The 14,664-nt window shown below is 36.9% G+C and overlaps 1 protein-coding gene and 1 non-coding gene across 3 annotated transcripts in view; both read right to left on the reverse strand.

The window, feature by feature from the left end:
• Nucleotides 1–6,250: 6,250 nt before the first annotated feature.
• LOC119506628 lies at nt 6,251–6,357 on the reverse strand. The gene has a single exon (XR_005211040.1). It is a non-coding gene; the product is annotated as a U6 spliceosomal RNA (small nuclear RNA).
• A 6,496-nt stretch (nt 6,358–12,853) lies between these two features.
• The window catches only part of HMMR (hyaluronan mediated motility receptor), a 33,106-nt gene continuing 31,295 nt past the window's right edge, over nt 12,854–14,664 (reverse strand). Inside the window, exon 19 of one of the 2 annotated variants that reach the window (XM_037799044.1) lies at nt 12,854–13,655. The gene's annotated coding sequence lies outside the window, so the exon portion shown is untranslated. The remainder of the gene's footprint in view (nt 13,656–14,664) is intronic. The other variant, XM_037799041.1, reaches the window with a different exon arrangement.

Here is a 14,664-nt window from a genome sequence, read left to right on the forward strand (position 1 = left end):
TATTTAGTACAATTTTCCAGTGCTTTTTAAACGACTATGTCAAAGGTCAGTAATAGGCACGGCTGGTAACAACACACAAAAGTTAAAATGCAACAGGTCATTTCTATTAACATTTTGCTGCCCTCTTAAGTGTTTAAGAAAATAGTAGGTGACGTGGCCTTTAAGTTTGGACAAACATTAAGGATTTCCAGACCAAGGATTCTCAAGCCTGACTTACATCATGGAGCTCAATCATTCTTTATGAGTGGGGTACAATAAACTGTTTTCAACAGTCTTAAGGGTAATGAATATGTTCTGTTAAATTTTGAACCACTGTTCTAGATTATGGCTTTGTGCCAATTTAACAATTAAAAAAAGACCACTCAGAGCTAAAAAAAAAAAAAAACCACAACTCTTTTACACATTTAGAGTACACAGTGTATGTATGATAAATTCTATGAAACACTCAGAGGAGTCTATAAATTACAGGAGAACTTGTGTGTGTGTGTCTATTTAAATAAGGATCTTAGAAATTTGTATTGTCCTGATATAGAAACTAAAATATAAAGCTTTAGAAGAAAATAGAACGGAATATCTTCAAAACCTAAGAATAAACAAATTATTTCTTAACTATTACAGAGAAAGTCAAAACCATAAACTTTTAAAAATTGATAAACTAGATTTCCTCAAAATTAAAAACTTCAGCTCAAACCACAGACTGGGAAAAATAGTCTCAATTTATAAATCTGAAAAGGATTTATTTTTCAGAATATATGCGTAACTCCTATAACTCAATAATTTAAAAAAAATTTGATGAACAAAAATTTTGAACAGATACTTCACAAAGGAAGATATAAAGATAGGCAGTAAGTACTGTGCTGGTTTGAACGTATTATGTCCCCCAGAAAAAGCCATATTCTTTGATGTAATCTTTTGGGTCAGACATATTAGTGGGGATTAAGTTGGAACGTTTGGATTAGGTTGTTTGCATGGAATGCGCCCACCCAACTGTAGGTGATAACTCTGATGAGATTTTCCCATGGAGGTGTGGCCCCACCCATTGAGGGTGGGCCTTGATCAGTGGAGCTATATAAATGAGCTGACCGCAGAGGGAACTCAGTGCAGCTATGAGTGACATTTTGAGGAGGAGCTACAGCCAAGAGGGACACTTTGAAGAATGCACAGGAGCTGAGAGAGGACCTGCAGATGAGAGACAGTTTGAAGATGGCCATTGAAAGCAGACTCTTGCTCCCGAGAGGCTGAGAGAGGACAAATGCCCCAAGAGCAACTAAGAGTGACATTTTTGAGGAACTGCACCCTCGAGAGGAACATCCTGGGAGAAAGCCATTTTGAAACCAGAACTTTGGAGCAGACACCAGCCACTTGCCTTCCCAGCTAACAGAGGTTTTCCAGACACCATTGGGCATCCTCCAGTGAAGGTACTTGATTGCTGATGTGTTACCTTGGACATTTTATGGCCTTAAGACTGTACCTTTGTAACCAAATAAACCCCCTTTTATAAAAGCCAATCCATCTCTGGTGTTTTGCATTCTGGCAGCATTAGCAAACTAGAACAAGTACATAAAAGATATTCAACATCAGGGAAATACAAATTAAAACCACATTAAGATACCACAACAGAATGGTTAAAATCTAAAAGACTGATAATATTAAATGCTGATGATTCTACAACAGTTTCTTGAAAGCAATCTATGCTTTCTCTGTCAAGTGCCTCACAATTCTTCCAGCCTCCACCCATTACCCAATTGCAAAGCTGTTGCCACATTCTTTAGTATTTGCAACAGCAGAGGCCCACTCTCCAGGACCAAAAACTATTTTAATTTCCCAACTGCTAAAACAAATACCATACAATGTTTAAATGATACTCAACAATCAGCTTAAACAAAAGGAATTTATTGGCTCATGGTTTTGAGGCAAGGAGAAGTCCAAAATTAAGGCATCAACAAGGCGATGCTTTCTCCCTAAAGACTGTGGCATCTGGGGCTGGCTGCTAGCAATACTTAGTCCTTGGCTTTTCTGCCACTTGATAGTGCACATGATGGCATCTTCACATTTATTTTCAGGTTCTGTTGACTTCCAGTTTCTTTCTGTTTTCCATGGCTTCCTCTTTCATTGACCAATTTTCTTGCTTTCAAAGAACTTCATCCATTTTGGATTAAGACCCACCCTCATTCAGTTTTGCCTCACCCTAACTAATAACGTCTTCAAAGGTCCTATTTACAAATGTGTTTACACGCTCAGGACCACAGGTTGGGACCTGAACATGCCCTTTGTGGAAGACATGATTCAAACCCCAACACTGTTTGCATGGAATATCTTTTTCTGCCCTTTGACGTTCAACCTTTGTGTCTTTGCACCTAAAGCAAGTCTCTTGTAGACAGGCATAAAGTAGATGGATCACACTTTTCCATCCAATCTACCAACCTCTGCCTTTTAATAAGGGAGTTTAATTCATTGACATTTGAGGTAATAATTGAGAAGAAAGGATTTACTTCTGTCATTTAGCTGTTTGTTTTCTGTTTGTCTTGTAAGTTTTCTGTTCCTCAAATACTCCATTACTTCCTTTTTTGGTATTTAGCTGCTTTTCTGTAGTGTACAGTTTTTATTCCTTTCATCTTGCCTTTTCTGTATATTTTTAAGTTATTTTCTTAATGGTTATCTTTGTAAGTACATTAACAAATTAATAACTTAGTTTGACTAGTTCCAACCTATTTCAATAGTACACAACTGTGTACTCCCTTATATCTCCTTTCTTCCCCCTTTATATTGTTATTGTCTTGGGTTACATCTTTTTTTCTTATTTTTTTAAAGTGGCCAATGGCAGTTTAATATTGTAGAAAATGACAGTACATAGGGAAAAGGAAACTACAGAAATTCAGTATGGAAAAAAATCTTAGAATCTTGAGAGTTAAAAGAGATCTATATGAAAATAGATTCTTTTGTCATTTAAGTCTGTTCTGACTTGCTGACCATCTTCCTACTTGCTGCTGCTGCTTTTTTCTTTTTCTTTTTTTTTAATTAGGGAAGTTGTAGGTTTACAGAACAATCATGTATAAAATACAGAATTTCCATACACCACCCTATTTTTAACACCTTGCATTGATGTGGTACAATTGTTAAAACTGATAAAAGCACAGTTTTACAATTGTCCTATTAACTATATTCCATGGTTTGACTTAGGGTTCACGGTTTGTTTAACAGGTTACATCTTTATACAATGTATGTTCATTAACATAGATTTAAAATTTTATTTTACACATTTGCTTATTAAGTATTATGGGAGAGGGGAAGCAGTTACAAAACAAAAGTACAATAATACAGGATTTTATATTTACTAATATTCACCTTTACCAATGTTCTTTATTTCTTCTTACGGCTTTGAGTTGTCTAATGCCCTTTTAGTCAGCCTGAAGGACTCCTTTTAGCATTTCTTGTAGGGAAGAAGCATTCCTTTTTCTGGTAATGAACGCGTTCAGCTTTTGTTCATTTGTAAATGTCTTAATTTCTTCTCCATTTTTGTAAGATAATTTTGCCAGATATAGAATTCTGGGTTGAAATTTTTTTTCTTTAAGGTCTTTAAATAGGCTATCCCACCATTGCCTCCAGGGTTTCTGCTGAGAAATTGCTGTTAATCTTATTGGATCCCTTGTATGTAACAAGTCAATTCTCTCTTGCTACTTTCAAAATCCTGTCTTTGAATTTTGGCAATTTTGCTATAATATTTCTTGGTGTAGATCTTTCAGAGTCCATCCTGCTTGAAGTTCATTGGGCTTCTTGGATGTGTCTATTAATTTCTTTCATCAGATTTGGGAAATTTTGGGCCATTATTTCTTTAAATACTTTTTTTGCCCCTTTCTCTTTTACTTGCCCTTCTGTGACTACAATGATGTATATGTTGGTATGCTTGATGGTGTTCCATGGATCCCTCAGGCTGTGTTCTTTCTTTTTTGTTTCAGTTTGCTAAAGCTCCCAGAATGCAATATACCAGAAATGGATTGGCTTTTACAATGGGGAGTTATTATCTTAAAATTTACAGTTCTTAGGCCATGAAAATGTACAAATTAAGGCATCAACAGGATGCTACCTTCTCTGAAAAAAGGCTGCTGGCATCCAGGACCCCTCTGTCACATGGGAAGGCACATGGCTGGCATCTGCCGGTCCTTCGCTCCCAGGTTTCATTGCTTTCAGTTTCTGGTTCCAGTGGCTTCCCCTTTGCATCCTCTCTTAGCTTCTCCAAGGCTTTTCTCTCTAAGCTCTCATGGCTTTTATCTTCTTATAAAGGATTAAGTCCCAACTTGAATGGGCTGGGGCACATGTCAATTGAAATAACCTAACCAAAAGTTCCCATCCACAGTAGGTATGCAAACACAGGAATGGATTAAAAGAACATAGCCTTTTCTGGGGTACACAACAGCTCCAAATTAGCACATTCTTCATTATTTTTTCTTTCTGCCTCTCACACTGGATAATTTAAATTGTCTTGTGATTGATCCTTTCTTTTGCCTATTCAAATCTGCTACTGAATGAGCCTAAATGAGTTTTGCATTTCAATTACTGTACTTTGCAACTCCAACATTTCTGTTTGGTTCCTTTTCATAATTTCCATCTCTTTATTTTGTTCAGATAAATGGAAAGAGAAAAAAGCAAGGGAAAAGAGGTACTGCCTCTTTAAGACTCCTCTGCTGCTTTTGCCTTTTGGGCTTTGGAACTATGGCTGCTCTCAGACCACATGCCCCAGAGATCTGAAGTAGCTGATCAAAAGTAGTGATCAGCAATCAGACAACACCCTCCTGGATTTTGAAGGCCTGGATCCTTTATAGCCCATTCTAGCACCAGCAAGCTGTACCAGGAGCCCAGGCTGCAGATCCCAGTGCCTGCCACGCAGTTGGGGGATAGGGGTGGTAGCCACTGCTCAGAGGATGAAATTCACCAATGTTTACTTCAAATTCCAGCCTCTTCCTTCAGCTGTTTCCTGGATGCTGCATAGTGTTCCACTAGATCAGTTTCAAAATAGGCAATTCAGACAATTCCTGCAAGTTCAATAGTTCTTTTGGTGGAGGGACTGATTCCTGGAGCTACATACTTTGCTGTCTTGCCACAGTTCTCTCCTTTTGTTCCTTTTTAACTAAATTCCTCCAGGCCTGGGGGTAATTCTTTTGACATTTGTGTCTTCTAAATTATGTGATGTTACTGGAACTTGAATAAGCAAATGAATATAAAGGTATGAATTTTATGGGAAACAGCGTGTCCCATCTGAGTTAGGATGATGAAAGGAAACTTTCTCTCTTAGGAGAGAAAGGAGACTTTTCAGCCTACTTGTTTTAATAATTACAATATCAACAACATTTTTAGGATACTACTATCTAATTTTAACAGTTATTCTAAATAAAAGAGACCTACTATGGATCATTTCCACACACATGCATAATTATTTTTTTTTGAACATTCTGAATTTACCTCAGAGGTTTTTTTTTTTTTTTTTTTTTTTTTAATATCTACTTATACCTACAAGTTTTAGGAATGTAAAAAAAGTTTCACTTTCCTACTATGCACCACTCTCTTCCGTCATAATTTCTTCAATTTATCTTAGATTCATTCTTTTTCTTTATTACTAAATTCTATTTATTATGACTATATTCTTCTTATAAAACTTTTAAATATCCTAAATAAGGCTAACATCTCTTTTGACTCTTCCCTCCAACTTTCAGTGTCTCCTCCAGTTTTCCCTAAACGTAACTCAAGTATCCACTGAGTGTCTAATTTTCCAGTTTTCTTCTATGTCTCTATATACATATGCATGTGTCTGTGTATGTGTGTATGAAATGCTGTTTGCATATTTCTGCATCTAACTTTTTTCATTCAGTAATATTTGAAAGTCAGAGAGGGCTGTCTTTTAGTATATACAAAGCAGCCCCAGGTTTTTAAACTGTTTTTCAATTTATAATGGAAATACTGTTCACTATACTCTGGCTATTTTATCTTTTTTGCTATGATTTCCCTCTGTTCTGTCTTCACTCTTGTATTTTTCTACAAACTGACTTCCCCCTACTAATTCCTTTCTCACCAGTTAAACATGATTAATCAATCAATCCTATCAGAAACTTCTAAGACTGTGCTACCAAAACAGTAGCCATTAGCCACATGTGGCTTTTGAGTACTTGAAATGTGGCTAGTTGAAATTCAAACATTGATTTTTTTTTTTTTTACATTTTTTATTGTGAAATACAACATATATACAGAAAAGTGATAAAAAAATATGGAACACCTCACAAATTTGTGTGTCATCCTTGTGCAGGGGCCATGCTAATCTTCTCTGTATCATTCCAATGTTAGCTTATGTGCTCCCGAAGTGAGCACCAAACATTGATTTTTAAAGTAAAAGAAAGTAAAAAATATAATATTTTTATATTGATCACACATTGAAAAAACAAGTTATGTTTAACCTAAAAAGAGAGGAAACTTAACTCTGTTGACCAGTGACTGTGACTTTAACCAACTTTGGGGAGTTTATGTGATTTGAATCTACTTAGGTAGTTGCCCCTGTGTGCCCCAACCAAAAATTAATTGGCCAATAATCCGGATCTAGTAACCTATGACACTTTGAGAAACTGTTATCTGTTCTATGTCTGGTAAGATTATTGAAATCCTAGGAATAAATCAAAATATTAATACTACCACCGTAAGAAGATATCAAAATAAGTATAGCAATAACTCTATGAATGTAAAAAATGTATGAAAATTACTAATCTAAAATCATCTAACATTTTTTAGACAAAAAAGGTTTAAATTATTATTTAAATTGCTTTAGGGAATGTGATTAATCAAAATTGTGATCCAAGTTTAAATGCTCAAGAAAAAACATAGTTTTCAAAATTGTTTATATTAAACATGAGTCCAAAAATTGAGTATTACACAAAATACAAATGGTTTCAGGTGTTTTATTCCATGCACAAGCACCCAGGATATCAAAGACCCTCTATTAACAGTGAACGTTGTCAGATTCTTTGAAGTGAAGTAACTGTTGCAATTGGCAGGTTAGTGGAGTGGGGCAGGGTGGGAAGGGAGAGTGTATAAAAGTTCAATGTAATGGTTGGAAAAGAAAATGGGAAATAAAGAGGTGGACCCAGAGATTATAGAAAAGTCTGTCAAGGACTTTATTTGTGAAGGAGCAAAGAAAAGATGTATAGCTGAGGGTTGATATGAGATCCAAGGAAGATTGCGGGTTCATATGTTACATGTCTATTTTGGATTCGCTGGGGCTCTGTTCCATACCATCTCTACTCTAGGACCCAGGCTCATGTGCAGCATCTGTCTGGATGTTGCCGGTCTCCTGGTATAGGGAAAAGAGAGACGTGATGGACTAGGAGTTTCAGCTCACTTCTGCCCACATTTCATTGGACACCTCATGTTTGTCAAGGCAAGGATGTATAAATCTCCTGAAGGCAGGGGTACTACAAGTCTCATGGTCCAGCCTGACATCAATGGAGTGGAGAAGTATAATCCTCCCCCTGGAACTATTGTATTTTGAATAATAATACAAGTTACTACAGAGAGTAAAGACAGAAACTATGAGCACAGATGTAAGCAAGATTGGTAAATTTAATAGAGGAAAGTTGAGGAAGTTCCTGTCTGACTGCTTCAATTTTCAGTTAAGTAGGTGGTAATTTCATCAGCTAAGAGTGATGAGGAAGGAGGAATACATGAGTCAGAACTCTGAGGAGAGGCCTGAGCTAAAACTATATATATTTATATTTTTAGCTAATGTATAGGGATTTTTAATGTTTTTATTATAAATATTTTCAAACTTACAGAAAAGTTTAAAGGATAGTCCAATATACCTTCTACCCAAATGCAACAATTTTGTTTAATATTAAAATTTTGTTAACATTTTGCTATAATTTTCTTTCTCTATATATTTTAATTAATTTTTTTCTGAAGCATTTAAAAATAAGTTGTAGACATATAACATGTCCTAAAAATTCAGCATTCACCTTTTAAAACTAAGATTGATCATTCTCTTATATAACCATACCACTATTATCATACAGAAGAAAATTATCAATTACATAATATCTAGTCCATATCTGAATTTCTCTAATCATCCCAAGAATGTATTTCATAAATGTTTTTATTTATTTTTTTAACCAATAGATGATCAAGGTTCATGCATTTCATTTGGTTGTTATGTCTTTGTAGTTCTCTTTTTATCTAAACCAGCCCTTCTAATTATTTTCTTCATGACATTGGCATTTTAAACAACCCATGCTAGTTGTCTGATTTCTTCAGGGCATCATCAAATATTCTACTAAGCCTTGTATTTTCTGTAACATGGAAGGTTTTGAGACTGGATTAGATTGATGATGCTGTGTATTTCATATTGTATCACATTAGGAGGCACATGAAGTCAGGCCACCTCAGTATTAGTGACACTGTGATTGAGCATTTGATAGGGCAGTGAATTTTTTGCCCTTTGAAATTAGTCATCTTCGGAGTGCTATTTTGGAACCTGTGAATATCCTGAAACCTAACAATTTTCACTTAGTTGTTTTAGTGTCCACTGATGTTCCTTGCCTAAATCAATTATTCTTTTGGGGTGGCAAAGCGGTCAAGAAGGTATTTAAATTCATAGGATTAAATGAGATTATCTAGGGAGAAAGTGTAAATAAAGAAGACTGTCCAGGATCACCCTCTTACTCCAACAACTGGAAGTCACGGAGAAGGTAAGGCAACAGAGGGTTCAGAAAAGTGGCAGTTAAGTGGGAAAAAAAAAAAAAAAAAAAAAAAAAAAGCCAAGTGTAGTACATGGCACCAGCAGTCTGGAAAAGACAGCGTTTCAAGAAAGAGGAAGTTGTAGATTACAGTAAGGCGAGACTAGAGAAGTCTCCATTAGATTTGGCAAGATGGAATTCATTGGAAAAAACAGGCAGAGGCCTTAGAAAAAGAGGGGGGCTGGGACAGAAACCAGACTACAGTGGGCTAGTGTGAGAAGTGGCAAAGGAGAAAGAGCCATACTATGTACCTTTTTCACTGGTGGTTCTAGGTATCTCCAGCTAGGTCCTGCCATTAAAATTGTTCTGACTTTCACAAATTTTATGTTTATATCTCTTTCTTTGGTCATTTCTCTCAACCTGAGCTTTGAGGTTAGTGTGGTAAGATCTTTTAAGATTAATCTCTGTGCTTTTTTATTTCTTACTGCACTTCTCCAACTTTTTATGATCTAATCAGCAGCATTCAGAGAGCCTGGAGGAAAATTAGGATGATTCATGTGAAAATATAAAGAAATGGCAAATAATTTTTTGGTGTTATTATCCTCTCAAATCTAGAGCTAATAAGGAGTCTAAAGTGAATAGGAATAGGAAAGGAATCACTTTTCCCTTGTTTCAGGAAAAATATTATTTTAGCAGAGATGGGGAGAGGGTTGTAACAGTCTCCAGAAAATCAAGTTGAAATTTGACTTGTGGTTTAGACTCAGAAGACTTCTAATTTAAAGGACTACTGAATGAGCTAGATGTGGAGTCTCAACCAAAACCTTTGTAACAAAGGTCAATGTCTTGGTGTCCAGTCCCACCCAAATTCTGGGGCCTTCTCTTTTACACTGCTACCCACTCTCCGGGGCTACACCCTCTAAAACAGACGGTGTTAGAGTCATGGATGGAAACAAGAAAACAGGATCTGGGGGAGTAGTGAGGAAGGAGGCAGGACATCCCAAATTGTGAATGATTCTCTCGTCAATACTGCAGAACATGGACAAGTGTTCAAGGTTAAGGACTGTTCTAGTTTGCTAATGCTGCCAGAATGCAAAACACCAGAAATGGATTGGCCTTTATAAAAGGGGGGTTATTTGGATACAAAGGTACAGTCTTTAAGGCCATAAAGTGTCATCAACAAAGGGTACCTTCACTGGAGGATGGCCAATGGTGTCCGGAAAATCTCTGTTAGCTGGGAAGGCACCTGGCTGGTGTCTGCTCCAATGTTCTGGTTTCAAAATGGCTTTCTCCCAGGATGTTCCTCTCTAGGCTGCAGTTCCTCAAAAATGTCACTCTTAGTTGTTCTTGGGGTATTTGTCCTCTCTTAGCTTCTCCAGAGCAAATGTCTGCTTTCAACGGCCGTCTTCAAACTGTCTCTCATCTGCAGCTACTCTCTCAGCTTCTGTGTACTCTTCAAAGTATTCCTCTTGGCTGTAGCAAGTTTGCTCCTTCTGTCTGAACTTACATAGTGCTCCAGTAAACTAATCAAGGCCCACGCTGAGTGGACAGGGCCACACTTTCATGGAAGTTATCTAATCAAAGTTATCACCTACAGTTTGGGTGGGATGCATCTCCATGGAAACACTCAAAGAATTACAATCTAATCAACACTGATACATCTGCCCACACAAGATTACATCACATAGAATGGCGTTTTGGGGGACATAATATATTCAAACCGGTACAAGGGCTATCAAGGATATACAGGGCCTGCACTGGACTGAGCATGGCCCTCAAAACCCAAGCCCAGACTTCTGATCACTGGGGCCTTTACCTGCCAGCCTTAGCACACATAGGCCAGATCTTGCATGTCCCTGGGAGCCAGCATCCCAAAAATCTTGAGACAAAAGCTTGGAGGCTCAATAAACAATCCTAAATTCAGTTCATTCCTTCTAGAGACCCCACATCTACCTCCAAAACTCCAGAGCTTGGAACTCCCATCCATACCAGAGCTGAATTCTGAAAGCCCTGAATTTTCTCCTTTATACATCCTCCTCTTTGGGAAAAGCTGGAACTTTTTCCACCACCACCGCCCCACCACCACCACCACTGGAAAGCTAATTGCACTGGTCATTCACCCATGTAGTGTTTGGTGTAGGCCTTCCTGGTCATCTTTTGTACCTTCATCTCCACACTAACACAGCTACTTTCCTTTTCCTTGAGTGCATTTATATCAGTTGGTAGTTGTACATTTGTAATTGTGGTTGTCCTTATTACTAGACTGTTAATTCTGTGAGGAGCTTAGTTTACCACTTCTGCAGTACACTGCTTAGTAATTGTTTCAAAACATGTTGGTAGTATTATTAAATGGATCTAACACTATGGCAGATCTCACTCATTCATATGGCTTCAATTACTATCTTCACATTCTTCACTCCAAGATGTATATCTCTAACTCAGAGCCTTCTAAAGATTCTATGTGACATCTCCACTTCACCTCAAACTAAGTATATCCCAAACCCAATGTATCAATTTTACTCTGAAACATGCTCTCTCATTTGAGTTCTTTTTCTCAGGGAATGGCATGTTTTTCATCCAGTTGCTCAGGCCAGGGGCTATCTTCTACTCTTACCTGAATTACTGTCTGTTTTTTACACAGCAATTAGACACTATCTAGCACATGCTAAGCATTCAGTAAATATTTGTTGGGTGTGGGTTCTCTGACTAATCTAATCCATTTTCCACTCAGCAGTCAAGAGTGACCTTCCTGAAACACAAATCTGATGCTGATTTAATGCCTTTCAATGGCTTACCATTGCCCTGAGGTTAAAGATCAAATTTCTTATCATGCAATCTGTTCTTTGTGATTCACACAATCAGGTCTACTTATCCTTTCAGTTTAACTTCTCACTTTGACTTTACTGATGACTCTGAATTTTCACTTTCAGTTTCCCAATTGATGCTACCTTTGCCCCTGAATCCTCATATCTGATTCTCCATCTGACTCGTTCCTATTCATTCATCAGGTCCTAGTTTAGAAGTCAATTTCTGGACTATGCTAGACACTCCTGCTAGAGCACTCAGTTACTTTCCTAATCAAGCACACCATTGTCTTTTGCTACTAAACAATTCTTCAAAGAACATTAGTACATGTGTCTTTATACAGGTATCTGAAGGATTAAGTACTAGGAGAGGAATTTCTGGGCCAAAGAATACATGATTTTAAACTTTAACAGATTCTGTCAAATTGATTTCAATTAAGTTATATGACATGCCATTACAGCTTCACCTGCAGTGTGTTATCAAAGTTGCTGATATTTGTTAAGCTCATATGAAAACACTGGTAATCCATTTTACTTTGCATTCCTTAGATGATGAGTAAGATTGAGTATCTTAAAAAACCAAGAACATTTTGCCTTTCTTTTTCTATGTTCTGCCTGCATGTGCCTTGCCTACTTTTGGAGTTGGACTTTTCCTTGTTGATTTACAAAAATCTCTTTAACTGAGGAAATTTGTTCTTTGCTTATTATATGCAAGTTTGTTACTTGTTTTTTTTTTTTTTTTTTTTTACTTTGGCTATGGATTCTTTCTGCATCCAGATTCTTTTAGTTTAAAGAAATCATGGCTATGTATTCTTTCAAGATTTCATAGTCTTCTTTAGAGTCTCTCTACTTTGAAATTATAAAGACACTTCCCCTATTTTCTCCTATTACTTTTATAATTTCCTCTTTTTTAACATTTAAAACCTGAATTTATTTTTTGCTTTGAAAATGAAAGGATGCAACTTCTTTTCCCCATGTGAAATGCCAGTTTTTGCAAAACTATTTATTAAATAGTCCACATTTTGAGGAAATCCCATCATTTGCTATTTCTATTTCCTTTGTGAAGTAGAAGTTGCCATTGTCTGCTGAAAGAGAAGTGCTTAAGTCTGTGGTTTGAGGAAAATTGAAAATGGGAGAAAGAAACTCATAATTGTTAGGTGATATCAGGAGCCTAGTTAAAGTTGGAAAGGAGGACCTTGCTTTGGCTCCCAACTCTGAAATTAGAAGATTTTATTTAGTAGTTCTCAACAGCTTAGGTGTGAAAACATAAGGTGCATGCAGTTGCATTTGTGTGTGCTGAATTTTGACAATAAGGTGAAAGGAAAAAGAATGGGAAGACAGAGGTCATAGTGATGAACCACTTAGCCAAGAAATACATTGAAGAGAATTAAATATAAAGTAGCCTGGTAACAAATCACTCTAAAATCTAGTGGCTTAAATAGTTAAATTTTATTTGCTCATGAATCTATAATTTAAGCAGGGCTCAGTCTAGATAGTTCATAACTGCTACACAGCAGCTGGGACAGGTGGCTCAAAGGCTAGGAGCTGCAATCAACCCAAGGCTCATTCACTCATATGTAAAGCAGTGGATTTTGGCTTCATCTGGGACCCTAGCAAGACCATGACTAGAACACCTGCCCTTTCCATGTGCATGCTTTGCTTTCTCACAGCATGGTGACTGGGTTCCAAGAGTGAATGTCCAAGAACATCAGATGGATCTGTATCACTTTTGGTAATTGTGGTAAACAGAATAGTAGGCCCCCAAAGATGGCCATATCTTAATCTCTGGAATCTGTAAACAAGTTCTGTTACCTTACATAGCAAAAGGGGCTTTGCAGATATGATTTAAGTTAAGGATTTTTTACCCTGGATTACCTGGGTGGGCCCAGTGCAACCACAAGTTACTTACAAGAAAGGGGCAAGAGGGTCAAAATCAGAAAAAGAGAATTGATGAGGGAAGCAGAGGTTGGAGTAACGCATTCTGAAGATGGAGGAAGGAGCCACAACCAAGGAATGCAGGTGACCAATAGAAACTGAATATGGAGAAAAAATGGATTATCTGCTGGAGCCTCCAGAAGGAATGCATCCTTGCTGACACCTTGACTTTAGTCCTCCAATACTCCTTTTGGACTTCCAACATCCAGAACTGTAAGACAATAAATATGCATTGTTGTAAGCCACTAAATAGGTGGTAATTCATTATAGCAGCAAATGGATGGTTTAGCTTCTGAAGTTATAGTGTCACTTCCACCATCATCAAAGGACTGCCCAGATTCATGTGGAAGAATATATCCCCCTGCCATCTGATGGAGGAGTGCCAATGTCATATTGTAAGAAGAACATTTTGGATGGGGTATATTCGTGTGATTATCTTTAGAAAATATTATATGCAATTGTATGAAAATTGGGAAAATGTGATTGGTTAAGGTCTAGGTGGTCACAAGGCTAGTCTTCAGGAGCTGAGTTCCTATAAATGTTCACTAACCACCATGAATACCTTCTGGTATGTGGTCTTCTATGACTACATACTTCTCAGAAATTTTAGGCACCCTGGGGTGACATTGGCAAGATTAGCAGAATCTGAGAATACAATTTTGAAACTGTTCCAAATATCTATAAAAAATGCTAATGAATGGAATTTGACATTCTATATAATGAGATAAAAGAGGATGCTTATTGTTTCATAACTGAAGGATTATATAATAGTGGGGTATAGAAGAGGACAGTATTTCCCAACTAATTCTATGAGGCCTGATACCAAAAACAGAGAAAGACACTACAAGAAATCTACACACCACTGTCTTTCATGAACACACATGCAAAAATTCTAAATAAAATTTTGGTGAATCAAATCCAACAATATATCAAAGGATCAAGAGGAGTTTATCCCATGATCAAGAGGAGTTTATCCCAGTAATGCAGAGTTGGCTTAACATTTCAGAATCAGTATCTTCACATTAACAAATTATAAAAGAAATAACATATGACCATCTCAGATGCAAAAAAAGCATTTGACAAAATCTAACATCCATTCCTAAAAACACTCAGTAAAATAGCAATAGGAGAAACTTCCTCAGTCTAATAAATGGTGTATCTACAAAAAACCTACAACTAACACTGTACTTAATGATGAAAGATAAAAGGCTTTCCCCCTA

Source organism: Choloepus didactylus, chromosome 11 (assembly GCF_015220235.1).
Source record: "Choloepus didactylus isolate mChoDid1 chromosome 11, mChoDid1.pri, whole genome shotgun sequence".
Classification (NCBI taxonomy): Eukaryota; Metazoa; Chordata; class Mammalia; order Pilosa; family Megalonychidae; genus Choloepus; species Choloepus didactylus.